The sequence below is a fragment of the Bombina bombina genome, chromosome 5 (genome assembly GCF_027579735.1).
Source record: "Bombina bombina isolate aBomBom1 chromosome 5, aBomBom1.pri, whole genome shotgun sequence".
In the NCBI taxonomy this organism is placed as follows: domain Eukaryota; kingdom Metazoa; phylum Chordata; class Amphibia; order Anura; family Bombinatoridae; genus Bombina; species Bombina bombina.
The window spans coordinates 645,562,763-645,577,961 of NC_069503.1; the positions used below are offsets into that span (position 1 = coordinate 645,562,763).

Sequence of the window (15,199 nt, forward strand, 5' to 3'; positions counted from 1 at the left end):
AATTATATTTAATTTAGGGGGGTGTTAGTGTTAGGGTTAGACTTAGCTTTAGGGGTTAATACATTTATTAGAATAGCGGTGAGCTCCAGTCGGCAGATTAGGGGTTAATGTTTGAAGTTAGGTGTCGGCGATGTTAGGGAGGGCAGATTAGGGGTTAATACTATTTATTATAGGGTTAGTGAGGCGGATTAGGGGTTAATAACTTTATTATAGTAGCGGTGCGGTCCGCTCGGCAGATTAGGGGTTAATAAGTGTAGGCAGGTGGAGGGGACGTTGAGGGGCAGGTTAGGGGTTAATAAATATAATATAGGGGTCGGCGGTGTTAGGGGCAGCAGATTAGGGGTACATAAGTATAACGTAGGTGGCGGTCGGCAGATTAGGGGTTAAAAAAATTTAATCGAGTGGCGGCGATGTGGGGGGGCCTCGGTTTAGGGGTACATAGGTAGTTTATGGGTGTTAGTGTACTTTAGAGAACAGTAGTTGAGAGCTTTATAAACCGGCGTTAGCCCAGAAAGCTCTTAACTACTGACTTTTTTCTGCGGCTGGAGTTTTGTCGTTAGATTTCTAACGCTCACTTCAGCCACGACTCTAAATACCGGAGTTAGAAAGATCCCATTGAAAAGATAGGATACGCAAATGACGTAAGGGGATCTGCGGTATGGAAAAGTCGCGGCTGAAAAGTGAGCGTTAGACCCTTTTTTGACTGACTCCAAATACCGGCGGTAGCCTAAAACCAGCCTTAGGAGCCTCTAACGCTGGTTTTTACGGCTACCGCCAAACTCCAAATCTAGGCCTAAGTGAAGGTAGAAAGATATATAGTATGAAGGAGAATGGGAAACCATTTTAATAAGTCAAGGCCTACTAGAATCCAATAACAAGGGATAAGTAAGCATATTGATCCTGAAACAATTTATGTTTCAGTAGACCCCAGTTCCACAAGTTTCCAGAGAAATATTGAGATCTAAAGTTTAACCATGATGAAAATGTAGTTTTAAAACATTAAACATTACAGGCTTGATTACAAAGTAGTGTGCAAAATTGCAAGAAGCAAGGTGCTAAGAATTAATGAAAAAATAATTTCCGTACATAGGATTGTTCATCTGTTCCTATTACAGGTACAAATTAAGATTTATTGCATATGATTTGTTTTTATACTTTGCAGAGAAAACAATTCATATTCTGAAATTGGATTTATCCAACTCCAAAACCACAGGGAGGATGAATCACCAGATTTGCTACCTAGTTGAATTGCAGAAATTTCAGAGTAGGGGGCAGGGCAGGAAGAAGCTGCAGTAGAAGATAAATTTATTCCTACATCTCAAGATAAATTTTTTGAAAAAAAATATATATTTTTTTGTTATTTATTAGCATAAAAATGGCTTCTGATGAGCACTTTTCAACATTGGTGCAACCAAAATCATACATTTTCTATTATTTTTTGGCACAAATTACAAGTGAAATGCTAAATAATAATAAGTCGAAAGTAAAAAGTTTGCGTGAGAGTGAATGTTCAATGCACTCTAACATTTAGGACTCCTGATACTGTGACCACACTAACTTCTTCTCCCTGTAGACTTCTATAGGGTGTGCTTTAAAAAAAAAGTTAGATCAACTGTGCTAAATTTGAAGGGAGTTATAAAACTTTACATTCCAATGTTCTTCACATAGAAAATATATATTTCTATATTTTGTATATTTCATTATTTTTAAAAAAAAAATACAGTATATATCTATACTTATATATCTATATGAATAGTTACAGATATAGGGCCAGATGTACTAATCAGCTGTGCAGACAGGGTTCTCAACTTGAGAATGTGTCTGTCTGCCTTTGGTTCATGTGACCTTCACAAAGACAAATATGCCAGATTCCAGGTCATCTTTTCTGATGAGTGCAATTTTCAGCTTTGTCCAATACCTGGTAGTGAAATCTGGTGGAGGATCGATGATGATCTGGAGGTGCTTCAGCAAGGCTGGAATGGGGCAGATTTATCTCTGTGAAAGACACATGAATCAAGCCCCGTTTAAGGTTATCCTGGAAGAAAAATTGCTTTCTTCTGTTCTGACAATGTTCCTTAACTCTGAGGATTGTTTTTTTCCAGCAGAACAATGCTCCATACCACACAGCCAGGTCAATCAAGGTGTGGATGGAGGACCACCAGATCAAGATCCTGTCATGGCCATCCCAATATTCAGACCTTAATCCCATTGAAAAACTCTGGAAAGTGATCATGAGAAAGATGGATGGTCACAAGCCATCAAACAAAGCTGAGCTGCTTGAAATTTTACTCTAGGAGTTGCATAATGTAATTTGAAAGACTGGTGAAGAGCATGACAACACACATGAAAGCTGTGATTAAAAATCAAGGTTATTCCACCAAATATTGGTTTCTAAACTTTTGCTAAGTTAAAACATTGGTATTGTGCTGTTAACATATAAATATAAACTTTTTTTCTTTGCATTATTTGAGATTTTGTTATTTTGACCAATTGTAATTTTCTGCAAATAAATGCTCTAAATTGCAACATTTTTTTTGGCATTTGGGAAAAAATGTTGTCAGTAGTTTATAGAATAAAACAAAAATGTTAATTTTACTCACACACATACCTATAAATAGAAAAAACAGTAAAACTGATAATTTTACAGTAGCTTCTTAATTTTTTTAAGAGCTGTATATTTGCAAAGTAGTAATAGAATCCAAAAACAGGTATGCACTCTCTGGAGTTTTTCAAATGTGCTTTTAATGTTCACAAAAAAGACTTAATTTTTTGTGCACATCAATAGAAAATTTGAAAACTCCAGACAGTGCATGCCAATTTTTGGATATAAGAAGGCTGTGAAAATTTGTCTTTATTGTTTAACCTTTTGATCTTCTGTTAAAAAATATACACAAAAATGTTCTGCTCTCATGGACAAAAAAAATTGCAAACACAACATAGATTTATAAAAATAATGTTAACTATATTGGTGGCACACTTATTGGCACCCTTTTAGTCAACACTTTGTGCTACCTCCCTTTGCTAAGATAAAAGCTCTGAGTCTTTTCTTATAATGCCAGATAAGGTTGGAGAATACATGGCAAGGGATCTGAGACCATTCCTACATACAGAATGTCTTCAGAGCCTTCACATTTCGAGGTTGATGCTGACAAACTCTCCTCTTCAGTTCACCCCACAAGTTTTCTATGGGGTTCAAGTCCAGGGACTGGGATGGCCATGGCAGGATCTTAATTTTGTGGTCAGTAAACCATTTTTATGTTGATTTTGATGTATGTTTTGGATCATTATCCTGCTGGAAGATCCACTCACTACCCAATTTAAGCTTTCTGGCAGAGGCAGTCAGCTGTTTATTTAATATCTGTTGATATTTAATAGAGTCATGATGCCATGTATCCTAACAAAATGTCCAGGTCCTCTGGCAGAAAAACAGCCTGAAAACATTAAAGAGCCACCAACATATTTAAACGTGGGCATGATGTACTTTTCCATACGCTTACCTCTCTGAGTGCGCCAAACCCACCTCTGGTGTTTATTGCTATAAAGCTCTATTTTGGTTTCATCTAACCATATAACCCAATGCTATTTGAATTTCCAGTAGTGTCTGGCAAACTGAAGATGCATGAATTTTATTTTGAATGAGAGTAGAGGCATTTATCTTGAAACCTTCCAAACAACTTGTGGTGATGTAGGTGATGTTGGTTTGTAGTTTTGGAGACTTTCTGACCCCAAGACGCAACTAACTTCTGCTATTCTCCAGCTATGATCCTTGGAGATACTACATGAAAGGAAACATTGCTGCCATGTAATGTTTTTGCTAATGTATAACATTGTTGCAAAACTGCTGGCATTGAATTCTGCAGACACATGCTCCTGAGCTTAACCTTTTTGTTTTTTAATCAAAAGTTAAAAGAAAAAAAAAAGACAATATAATAATAGAATTGTAATACTTTATTTGAATGTGTTTTTGATGTATTTTGTGCAACTTTTTTTAACCCTTACAGTTTGCTTCAAGTCTGAAGTTACGCTAAATATTCTACCGCAGTTTCGGCTTTCTCTTTAGTGTAAACTATAACTTTCAATTTGTAATATCAGTGCAAATAATCACTGTCACAATATCCATTGAAAGTAATGGTTGCGCTCAAGTGAAGTTGACCATGCCATCCCTTCTCTTGTTAACACACTTTACCAAAGACTTGTAATATCAAGTTGCGTGCATGGTAATGTGGTCAAGTGAAACTGGTTATTGGGTGCAATCTATCATTAGAGTGCCACTTGTAATCTGGCCCGTTTACAGGTCTCTGATAAATTAACCTGTACATAACATGGGACCATGCAATCACAATCAAAAATCACTTTTATGGGCCCTTTTTCACTTTACTTTCAACTCTACAGCTAAAAAGGATTTAATAAAATACCAAAATGACCTTTTTTATTTGTTAGCGAGTATCTCAAGAAATTTTTGAATGGAACAGTAGTTTTGCTCATGGGGAAGAAAACAGCTGACAATGTCATATCAGGTGTAAAGTGTATGGCCTAATTTCATTGAGCCTCTCTTCATCTATTTTTGTTTATAGTCCATTGCTATTGGGCACTCCGGTAATCTACACATTTAGGCCTACATTACACGTGGAGTGCAATCATAACTGTGAGAAGAGCAAATCTGATTGTGAGGCCACAATATTTTTTCTGCTAGGACCCATGGGCATGAAAAAAAAATCTGCAAGATCCCATTCTATAGAGTGACATTTTTCAGTTATGTGAGATTGAAAGGGCTTATTAGTTTCAATCATAGAAATGTCTGCTTTTTACAAAATACATTTTACAATGTAAGACATGTCTAAAACCCCACTATTGTAAACAAGAAAAGCTACAGACATTTGTATGTGAAATATCAATAGCCTATACTTTAAATCTTGTTTCTAAACCAAAACCTTGCCAACTTAAAAAATAATAATAAACAAAATTAGAATAAAACTAAAGGGAACAAGTTTACAGTATAATGTGTATGAATAACACATCATGCACACATATATTGTATACCTATAATGCACTAGCTCAAACCCATGAATATTTTTTTTATTTTTTTTTGAAAAAAGGTTACTTTTACACATGTAAATTATTATAGTTATTTAATACTATAAAACTGTATTGATGGGGAAAAAAAATCCCCTGTATTTTAAGGGACAGATTTGCTGTAACAATGAACTTTCAATTTAATGCCTGATTTACTGGCCCTCACATCAATCATTTAGTGATGCTCTGTCAGGATTGGACAGAGAAATTGTACATATGAAAGGTCAGACCTCCTGTTCATAACTGCAAACCAATAAGCTGATTTGTTAAATAATCTCAGCTCTTTCCCCTCTCCTGTGTTTTTTTTTTTTTTCGTTTTTTTTTTGCGGCACAAGTTTTGAACGAAAACTAAACTAACAAACATCAGACATTTTGATACGTTCCAATTTCAGTCCCATTTTCCTTTGTCCACTTGGTATGCTGAAGAATGCATGAATGTGCCATATATTTGTCTGTAAATAAATGCACATGTGTATTAATAATTGGGATTTAATGGGATAAAACTGTAAAAGTCAACAGAACAATCCAAACATAATTTTGGATTTAAGAACACTAAAGGTGCTCTTGCAATTTAGTGAATTTAGGTGAGACCACTAGATGTTTAAGAGATCATATTAGGGAACATCTATGGTGTATCGAGAAGGGAGATCTAGACACTCACTTGTATAGTCATTTTAGAGAGGTACACAAAAAGAATACAAGAGACCTTACATTTTGGGGTCTATGTACATTACGTTCAGACTGGAGGGGCGGAGTTTTGAAAAGAAGCTGTTAAGGAAGGAAGCCAAACTAATCTATAAGTTTTACTCACTGTATCCGAAAGGCCTTAGCTCAGAACTTAATATTTCCCCTTTTATTGATGATTAATTTAGTCCAAAAGCTGTAATAGTTATTGTCACTGGAGCGCTATTTGATACAATATGTGAGTCCATACCAGATATCTGCATTTATTTGTCTATTGTAAGATGTCATTTCTATTTCCATTGTATCGGTATTTTTATTTGTATGAGAAAACTATATCCAAGTATTTATATATGTTAAGGTTGACAATGATATGGATTTTATTATTATTTTAGTAGATTTATTTTGAGTGTCCTTTTTTTTAAATATTATTGTAGATTAATATTGGTCTCAAATATTCTATGTATATAGTACTGTATTGGAGGTCATAAAAACTGTTGTATATGCTATTGGTTTACTTAACTTAGTAGGTGCTATACCAGTTGCGAGTATTACTTTCCACCAAGGTTCATAATGAATTGGACACAAGATGGAGAATTATAATGATATATCACTTTAAGGGTGAATGACAGTACAATCAAGGAAGAACCAATCAAGGAAAGGAAATTAATTAAAGTTTTGAATCCACCAGTTTGGCGGTATCTTGAGAAAGCCTGAGGATCAGGTAAAATTCGTAGATGCTATGTTGTGTGGATTAGGAGATTTTTTTAACATGTGCACATGTGATTGAACTTGTTTTGGTGTGTTGCAGTCTGAATGTAACACTGAAAACTGTATACATTGGAAATAGGATTGCAGCCACCTACTTTTATAATCCTCTGTGTGTGATTTCACACTAAGTGCAGATATAAGGATAACCAGAAACAGAGGGGCTGTACCTCGACCTGTGGAAATATTTGTTACGGTTATACGCCGATCAACCAAGAAGTAACCAGGGTGGTGTTGTGATCAGACCGAAAGATTCCGAGCTGAGTGGGACAAGGTTATAGGAGCTGTAAGCCATATTTTACAACGCATAGGTGAGCATATCAGTCCCTACTAACATTGGAGTGTTACAGGCATAGTGGTCATCTTGTAAGCTGCGGACTATATATCCTCCTGAGAGGCTATGCATAAACATTCTCTGAGACTTGTGCCCAAACCTTATTACTTGTAATCTGGCTTTACTGGTTAATACGAACTGATTTGGGGAGACGTCCCTATGTATTTTTATATTGTGTGACCATTTTAATCATAATATTTATCTATTGTTTTAGCCTTAATTTAATGTAATAATCCACAAAAGAAATCCAGCGAACTTGGGCTTCAAACAAGGGGTGAGTTTAATAAAAAATTATCCAATCAGTTAGAATCCAACACAGTGAAAAACAGAAAAATAAATGAGGGTAGTAAAATGATTAATATAAAAAGCTAGTAATAGAGCTGCGACCATCGGCTACCAGTCGGTTTTACGCGTTTCGGCTGGGAAACTTAGCCTTAATCATAGACCTCAATGTGTATCCGGTGTTCTGCCTTAAAAACCATTTTAATGAGACTCAAGGATGAACAGCTGGCAGTCACAGCGCAATTGGTCAGTACTAACAGGTTAATTAACAGAAGATCTATTTCAACATTTAAAACAGTATGATAGTGCATTTTTCTACAAATGAATATCGGAACACGCTAGAAATTATTATCTACCTTATCAGTTCTTATTGTTATTTTGGCTCTGTATTAACTGGAAAATATATTAACTTGCAAACTATTTAGCCAGCCTTAGTTAAAAAGATAGTTTCCAAATTGAATTTCTTTTCCTCAATCATTAACTCTTATCTCTTATTTTCTACTTATAAAGCATCAAAAAGGAAATAAGTTTTAATCTTTATTCATTAGTATTTCAAGTTATAACAAATTTTGAATTTAAAGTCCACTTAGACATACTGTATGGCTTCATCTGAATATAGGGAACATCAGTGATGAAGAATGCACAACCCACATGTTATGGTCTAGTTAATATATACATCAGTGATGAAGAGTATAAATCCCAGAAAATATAGTCTAGACAATAGGAACATCAGTGATGAAGAATATAGAATGATAGATAAACTAAGATACTACATTAGTTTAATTTAAACTCTCTCTCACACTTCACCTAATAAAACTGTACAACAAGAGTATGTATCTTACTAGGTGTTACAGACTCTCACTATCATTAGATTAAGCCCTCCTAGTAGTCTTACATTTTTTCTGTATACATGTATACCTATGTATCCATTGTTTATTATCTTGTCACTAAAACCATTTATCTTAGTGTATTCTATTTCCAAAAGTTAATAATGTCCCCAGCTACATTGAAACCTTTAGGACGTCTAGTCTGGAGGGTAAAAATCCAGAATGCTTCTTTATATAAGAGTTGTTGCATTCTGTCACCCCCTCTTGGAGTTGGAGAGATTCTCTCTATTACTTGCCATTTAAAGCTGTTGACTGACTTGTTGTGCTCATAAATGAAATGATGCACCAAATCAGACACATCCCTTTCTTTGTCAATATTATTCAGGTGCTCTCTAATGCGTGTGCGTGCCTCACGTGAGGAGCACCCCACATATTGTTTTTGACAAAGAGTGCACTCCACTAAGTAAATGACAAAACTTGTTCGGTAATTGGTGCATGAGTTAGATAAAAATACCCTTTGTGTGCTTCTGGACTGAAATTTGTCTGTAACATATGTATGACTGCAGGCTATGCAATTGGAAAAGTGACACTTGTAATGCCCTTTAACCTGTAACCAACTACTTCCTGTTGCCGGAGGCTTCTTTATCATACTAGGGGCTACTAAATTCCCAATTGTACGTCCTTTTTTAGAAATAAAGTTAAGGCCCTCCCTGGTTAGATCTCTGAGGCTGTCCTCACCTGTTAAAACAGGGAGGTGTTTGTTAATAATATCACAAATTGCTTTAAATTGTGGACTGTAGGTTGTAATAAAATTTGGTTTATAAATATCAAACCTGTTGTTAGACTTGTAGCTATTCTGTTGTAGCATATTATTTCTATTTAGTCTGTCCACTTCTATAAAAGCTCTATTTATGACTTTCTTGTTATAGCCTCTTTCCAAAAGTTGTTGTCTTAGTATATCTGATTCTGTATGAAAGTCTTGATCTGTTGTACAATTCTATTTAAGTCTTGTAAATTGGCCCTTGGCCACCCCAAAACCTGTGTCTCGGGTGGCATGATTGTGCGTGAAGTATAGTGTTTGAAGTGATTGGTTTTCTATATAGTGTAGTTGTAATTTTCAGAGTGGAAGGTTCTCCCATTAAATATACATCAAGATAGGCAATTTTATTTTTATCTGATGTATAGGTAAAATGTAAATTAACCTGGTTATTATTTAGATATAGAATGACCCCCTCCATTTCCTCTACAGATCCTAACCACACAAACAAAAGATCATCAATGTACCTTTTATATGATCTTATACAATGTTTGTAGGGGTTATTATCTCCAAAGACATGGGACCGCTCTCACCAGCCCATGAATAAATTTCCATAGGCTGGGGCAAATTTAGCACCCATGGGGGTCGCACGTCTTTGGAGGTAAAAAGAATCATCAAATTTAAAATAATTATGAACCAGTAAAAATTCCAAACATGTTAGAATATAATCCTTTAAACTGGTGTCATAATTACTATAATGATCTAGAGAAAATCTGATCGCTTCCATTCCTAAATGATGTGGTATACAAGAATAAAGCCCAACAACATCTACAGTTAACCAAGAGCAATCACTACTCCATGTGAGTTGCTCTAAGCCAGTCAACAGATGTGTAGTATCCTTAAGAAAGGAGGGGAGTTGCTGGACGATGGGCTGCAGAAGTGACTCCAACCAACCTGAAATACTCTCAAATAGAGATCCTATCCCAGATATAATGGGTCTTCCCTTCACCTCCTCCAAGGACTTATGTACCTTGGGAAGGTGATGAAAGATAGGAATGACAGGCGTTTTTACATACAGATAGTCAAAAGTATCTTGGTCGATAATTCCCCCCTGCAGTCCATCGTCCAACAGCTCCAAAAATTGCAACTTGAAAACATTGGTGGGATTGCCAGAAAGTGGGAGGTAGACTTCTGGATCCTTAATCTGCCTTTCGGCTTCCCTTATATAGTCTGTTTTATTTAATACCACAATGCTGCCCCCCTTATCCGCAGATCTTATGACTATGTCATTTCTTTTAGTCAAAGATTCAATGGCCAGCTTCTGGCCTTTCGTTAGATTAGGGGGGGGGCCGCATTGTGGCATTTAGACAAGGATATCAAATCCTCTTCTACCCTTTTATGGAAGGTTTCCAAGAAGGGTCCTCTATCCTTGGTCGGATAAAATACTGACCTTGGTTTGAACCCAGTATGTTCAGGCTTAAGGAAGTTATTCTGAGTGTTAGATTCATAGTTTAGATCCTGGAGGGAGAAATAGTCACATGCTTCATTAAAATCTACAATATTTATTATAGGTTCTATGTTGCTAATTTCCCTCCAGTTATCATGATCTCTTGAACTATCAGGAGATGTCTCTGGGGATACCTTGCCCCAGAAAAATTTCCTAAGAGTGAGATCTCTGATCAAACGATTCACATCAGTAATAGTTTAAAAAAGGTTGAACGTGGTGCTGGGGACAAAATTCAAACCCAAGCTAAGCACTGAGGTTTCACCTTCAGTTAATATAGATTCTGAAAGATTAATGATTTTTAAATGCGATACTTGTTGTATTGTCCCCTGCTTCTTTGTCCTCTTTGTCCTCTTCCTATGCTTTTTTTAATTTAATGTGTAATAAATTTTAGATTTTTGCCTTTTTGCACTATTGGCTGTATATTATATTGTTCAAATTCAGGCTTAAAGGCTGTATTCCTTTGTGTTATTCATTATAGTACTTTTTAGCTTTGAGTAGCACCCACTAATACATTGTTTGCCAATGATTTTACAAGAAAGAACAAGAAATAGCATTCTTACTTTCTTATTTAAAGGGACAGTAAATGTTCAGAATAATGTTATATAATTCTGCACACAGTGCAGAATTATATAACATTATTTTAGCGGTAACTTAAAAAATTAAAAGTATTTGCTGATTTTGTAGCGATATCCAAAGCGCTTTGTGGGCATGCTGGCTAGTCACAGCATGCCCGGTCACACTATTGGACTAAATTTAGCTTGTTCCCACTACTAGACCAGAGTGGGAGCGAGCTACATTTAGTCCAATAGCGCGACCAGGCATGCTGTGACTAGCCAGCAAGCCCACAAAGTGCTTTGGATATCCAAGACCCGCTCAGTAGACCCTGGAGCGGAGTCCAACATTACACTGAAAAATCAGCACTTTTAATTTTTTAAGTTACCACTAAAATAATGTTAAATAATTCTGCACTGTGTGCAGAATTATATAACATTATTCTGAACATTTACTGTCCCTTTAACCTCCACCTCTTCTGTTAACCATCTCTCACAGGGCGGGCCCTTCTTATTCTCTTTCATAGGCTGAGCTATCTCAAGTTCTCTCTCACAGACCCAGACTGTTTTCAAGCTGGAGACAGAGAGCTCTCTCACTTTACTCCATTCCCCATTCTCTCTCTAGTTCTCTGACCCAGCCTCTCTCACAATTTGGGTCCCACTTACTTTCTTACTCACAGGCACAGAAAAAAAAAACCTTTATTTAGTTCCTTTTCTGGGGTCCAGCCTCTCCAAATGTTGTCTCATTACTGGCCCTAAATTTCTCCTCGCAGGTTTTAGAGTGTTTTACCCTCTGTTCCAGTCTTTTAATTCTATGCCATTTATTTAGTATGCATCCAGATTTTTAGGCCGCTAATCTATTTTACACCATTTTGTGACAAAACAAATTTTCTATTCTTTTAAAAGAAAAAATAATTGCAATTAAAATGGAACATTTAATCACTTGTGTATATGTGTATATGTTATAGTTTTTATTATGTTTTGATACATTATTTTATCACTTACTAAAATAACAACGGAGGATGTGTAAAAACATAACCACAAAAAAAAACATATGCAATATACAAAATTAATCGTGTTAAAAATTGCTAAAATTATTTTTAAAAGGTAACATTTATTAGAAATGATTTAAGAAAAAAACATGTGAAAGGCACAAAACTTATTTTTTGATTTATTTAAATACTGCCAATGAGAGATCAAACTTAAAACAACCCAGCAAGGTATCAAGGTAAAAAATAATTTGAGATCCTGTAAAAAAAACTCAAAATTTTCCAATTTGAAATCATTAGGCTTATAAACCCAAATAAGCAATGGCTAAACAATTATAAAAGAGCACCATTTTTTTGCTAGAACCCACTCTACAGATCACACTGTAGACAACTTTTTCAGTTTTACAAACACAAATGATTAGCCGCCTCCGAAATTAATTTCTGTAGCCAAATATATTTGTGGAGGAACGACATTCTACTAAGCCATTTACTGAGCTAGATTCATCAGCATTCTATAGGCTGTAGGGGACATTTTTGCTAAGGCAAGGTCATGCCAGAAATCTATTTTTTCTACTGTTTTATTAATGAGTATTCCTGCCATTAAAATATATAGTAATATTAATATAGGATATCTTGCACAGCAATAGAGAACTGCTAGCAAAATAGAAAAATTATAACAACCCTGAAATTTAGGTTTCCCACTAGCAAAATGGTTATAAACAGTATATGACAAAAGTGAGTACACCCCTCACATTGTTGTGTAAATATTTTATTATTTCTTTTCATGGGACAACACTGAAGAAATGACAATTTGCTACAACGTAAAGTAGTGAGTGTACAGCCTGTATAACAGTGTAAATTTGCTTTCTCCTCAAAATAACTCAACACACAGCCATTAATTTCTAAACCGTTGGCAACAAAAGTGACTACACCCCTAAGTGGAAATTTCCAAATTGGACCCAAAGTATCAATATTTTGTGTGGCCACCATTATTTTTCAGCAGTGCCTTAACCCTCTTGGGCATGGAGTTCACCAGAGCTTCACAGGTTGCCACTGGAGTCCTCTTCCACTCCTCCATGACAACATCACAGAGCTGGTGAAAGTTAGAGACCTTGCGCTCCCCCACCTTCCATTTGAGGATACCCTACAGATGCTCAATAGGGTTTAGGTCTGGAGACATGCTTGGCCAGTCCATCACCTTTACCCTCAGCTCCTTTAGAAAGGCAGTGGTCGTCTTGGAGGTGTGTTTGGGGTCGTTATCATGTTGAAATACTGCCCTGTGGCCCAGTCTTCGAAGGAAGGGGATCATGCTCTGCTTCAGTATGCCACAGTACATGTTGGCATTCATGGTTCCCTCGATGAACTGTAGCTCCCCAGTGCCGGCAGCACTCATGCAGGCTCAGACCATGACACTCCCACCACCATGCTTGACTGTAGGCAAGACACACTTGTCTTTGTACTCCTTACCTGGTTGCCGCCACACACGCTTGACACCATCGGAACCAAATAAGTTTATCTTGGTCTCATCGGACCACAGGACATGGTTCCAGTAATTCATTTCCATAGTCTACTTGTCTTCAGCAAACTGTTTGCAGGCTTTATTGTGCATCACCTTTAGAAAAATGCTTCCTTCTGGGACGACAGCCATGCAGACCAATTTGATGCAGTGTACGGCGTATGGTCTGAACACTGACAGGCTGACCCCCCACCCATTCAATCTCTGCAGCAATGCTGGCAGCACTCATATGTCTATTTCCCAAAGACAACCTCTGGATATGACGCAGAGCACATGCAGGGCCGGTGCTAGGATTTTTGGCTACACAGGCAAAGACACATTTTGCTGCCCCCCACCCCCCCCAAACAATATATATATATATATATAGCAATATCCGTTCAACCCCTAAAGGTAGAGAAACGCTTCACTCTCCGGTCTTATTCAAAAATCCTTTATTAGGTATTCAGCATCAAATGACAAATCTCCCAAACGTTTCGATACCAATTGGTATCTTTATCAATGGGTAATCAGAACATATCTATCCCAAAAGAAGGTTCCTAATACTAACCACAAACCACTCACCTATATACACCTGTAAAGCGTCCCTGTCACTTCCGGTGTATCAGAAGCCGCCCCACCACCGGAAATGCAGTAGTCATATATTCAAATTCATTTTCATCAATCATACCTGATTCTAGCCCACATTTCAATATAAGATCCAATTCCTTCTTAAATGTATTTATTGGATTTCCTCTTAGTTTACAATAGATGCGATTATCAGTCAGCTGTCTATAGGCTTCCTCTCTATAGTCAACATAATTTTGAACCACTATAGAGCCTCCTTTATCCGCCGCATGAATAATGATCGTGTTATCATTCTTTAAACTCTTTAGAGCCTCCTTTTCCCCTTTAGTGAGGTTAGGGAACAAATTTTCCACTTTTGCTCGTTCACACGTATCATTAATCATGCGTGAAAAACTACGGATAGAAGGGTTTAAGTTGATTGGATCAAAAAAATAGTGAACAAACTACAGTCAGCAAGTTCAAAAGTCAGAGCAAGTTTGATCCAATCAACTTAAACCTTTCTATCCGTAGTTTTTCACGCATGATTAATGATACGTGTGAACGAGCAAAAGTGGAAAATTTGTTTCCTAACCTCACTAAAGGGGAAAAGGAGGCTCTAAAGAGTTTAAAGAATGATAACACGATCATTATTCATGCGGCGGATAAAGGAGGCTCTATAGTGGTTCAAAATTATGTTGACTATAGAGAGGAAGCCTATAGACAGCTGACTGATAATCGCATCTATTGTAAACTAAGAGGAAATCCAATAAATACATTTAAGAAGGAATTGGATCTTATATTGAAATGTGGGCTAGAATCAGGTATGATTGATGAAAATGAATTTGAATATATGACTACTGCATTTCCGGTTATTCCAGTATTATATCTATTGCCCAAAGTACACAAGACTCTGATTAAACCTCCTGGCAGACCTATTGTGTTTGCCAGGGATTCTTTGTGTTCTAATGTGGCCATTTTTATAGATCATCACCTGCAGCCAGTTGTAAAGGAGTCATATTCCTTTATACTGGATTCTCCCTCACTCATTCGGAGGTTACTTGCTTGGAATGACCTTGGCCCAGATGACTTACTTGTTACAATGGATGTTGACAGCTTGTACACTGTCATCCCTCATGATGGTGGTGTACAGGCAGTCAGATCCATGTTAAGTGAATCATTGGCGTATGCGGGACCACCTATTGAGTTCCTATTGGAACTAATGAGGTTTTGTTTAGAAAAAAACTTTTTCAAATTTGAGAAGGAGTTCTTCTTACAAATATCAGGAACTGCAATGGGTTCAAACATGGCTCCCGCATACGCCAATCTGTATATGTCTTGGTATGAGACTATGGTCATGCGTATTCGCACAAT

At 36.6% G+C, this 15,199-nt stretch overlaps 1 protein-coding gene across 3 annotated transcripts in view; it reads right to left on the reverse strand.

Moving 5' to 3' along the window:
* CDH18 (cadherin 18) overlaps window positions 1-15,199 on the reverse strand; it is a 951,076-nt gene that overhangs the window by 101,231 nt on the left and 834,646 nt on the right. The window lies entirely within an intron of this gene.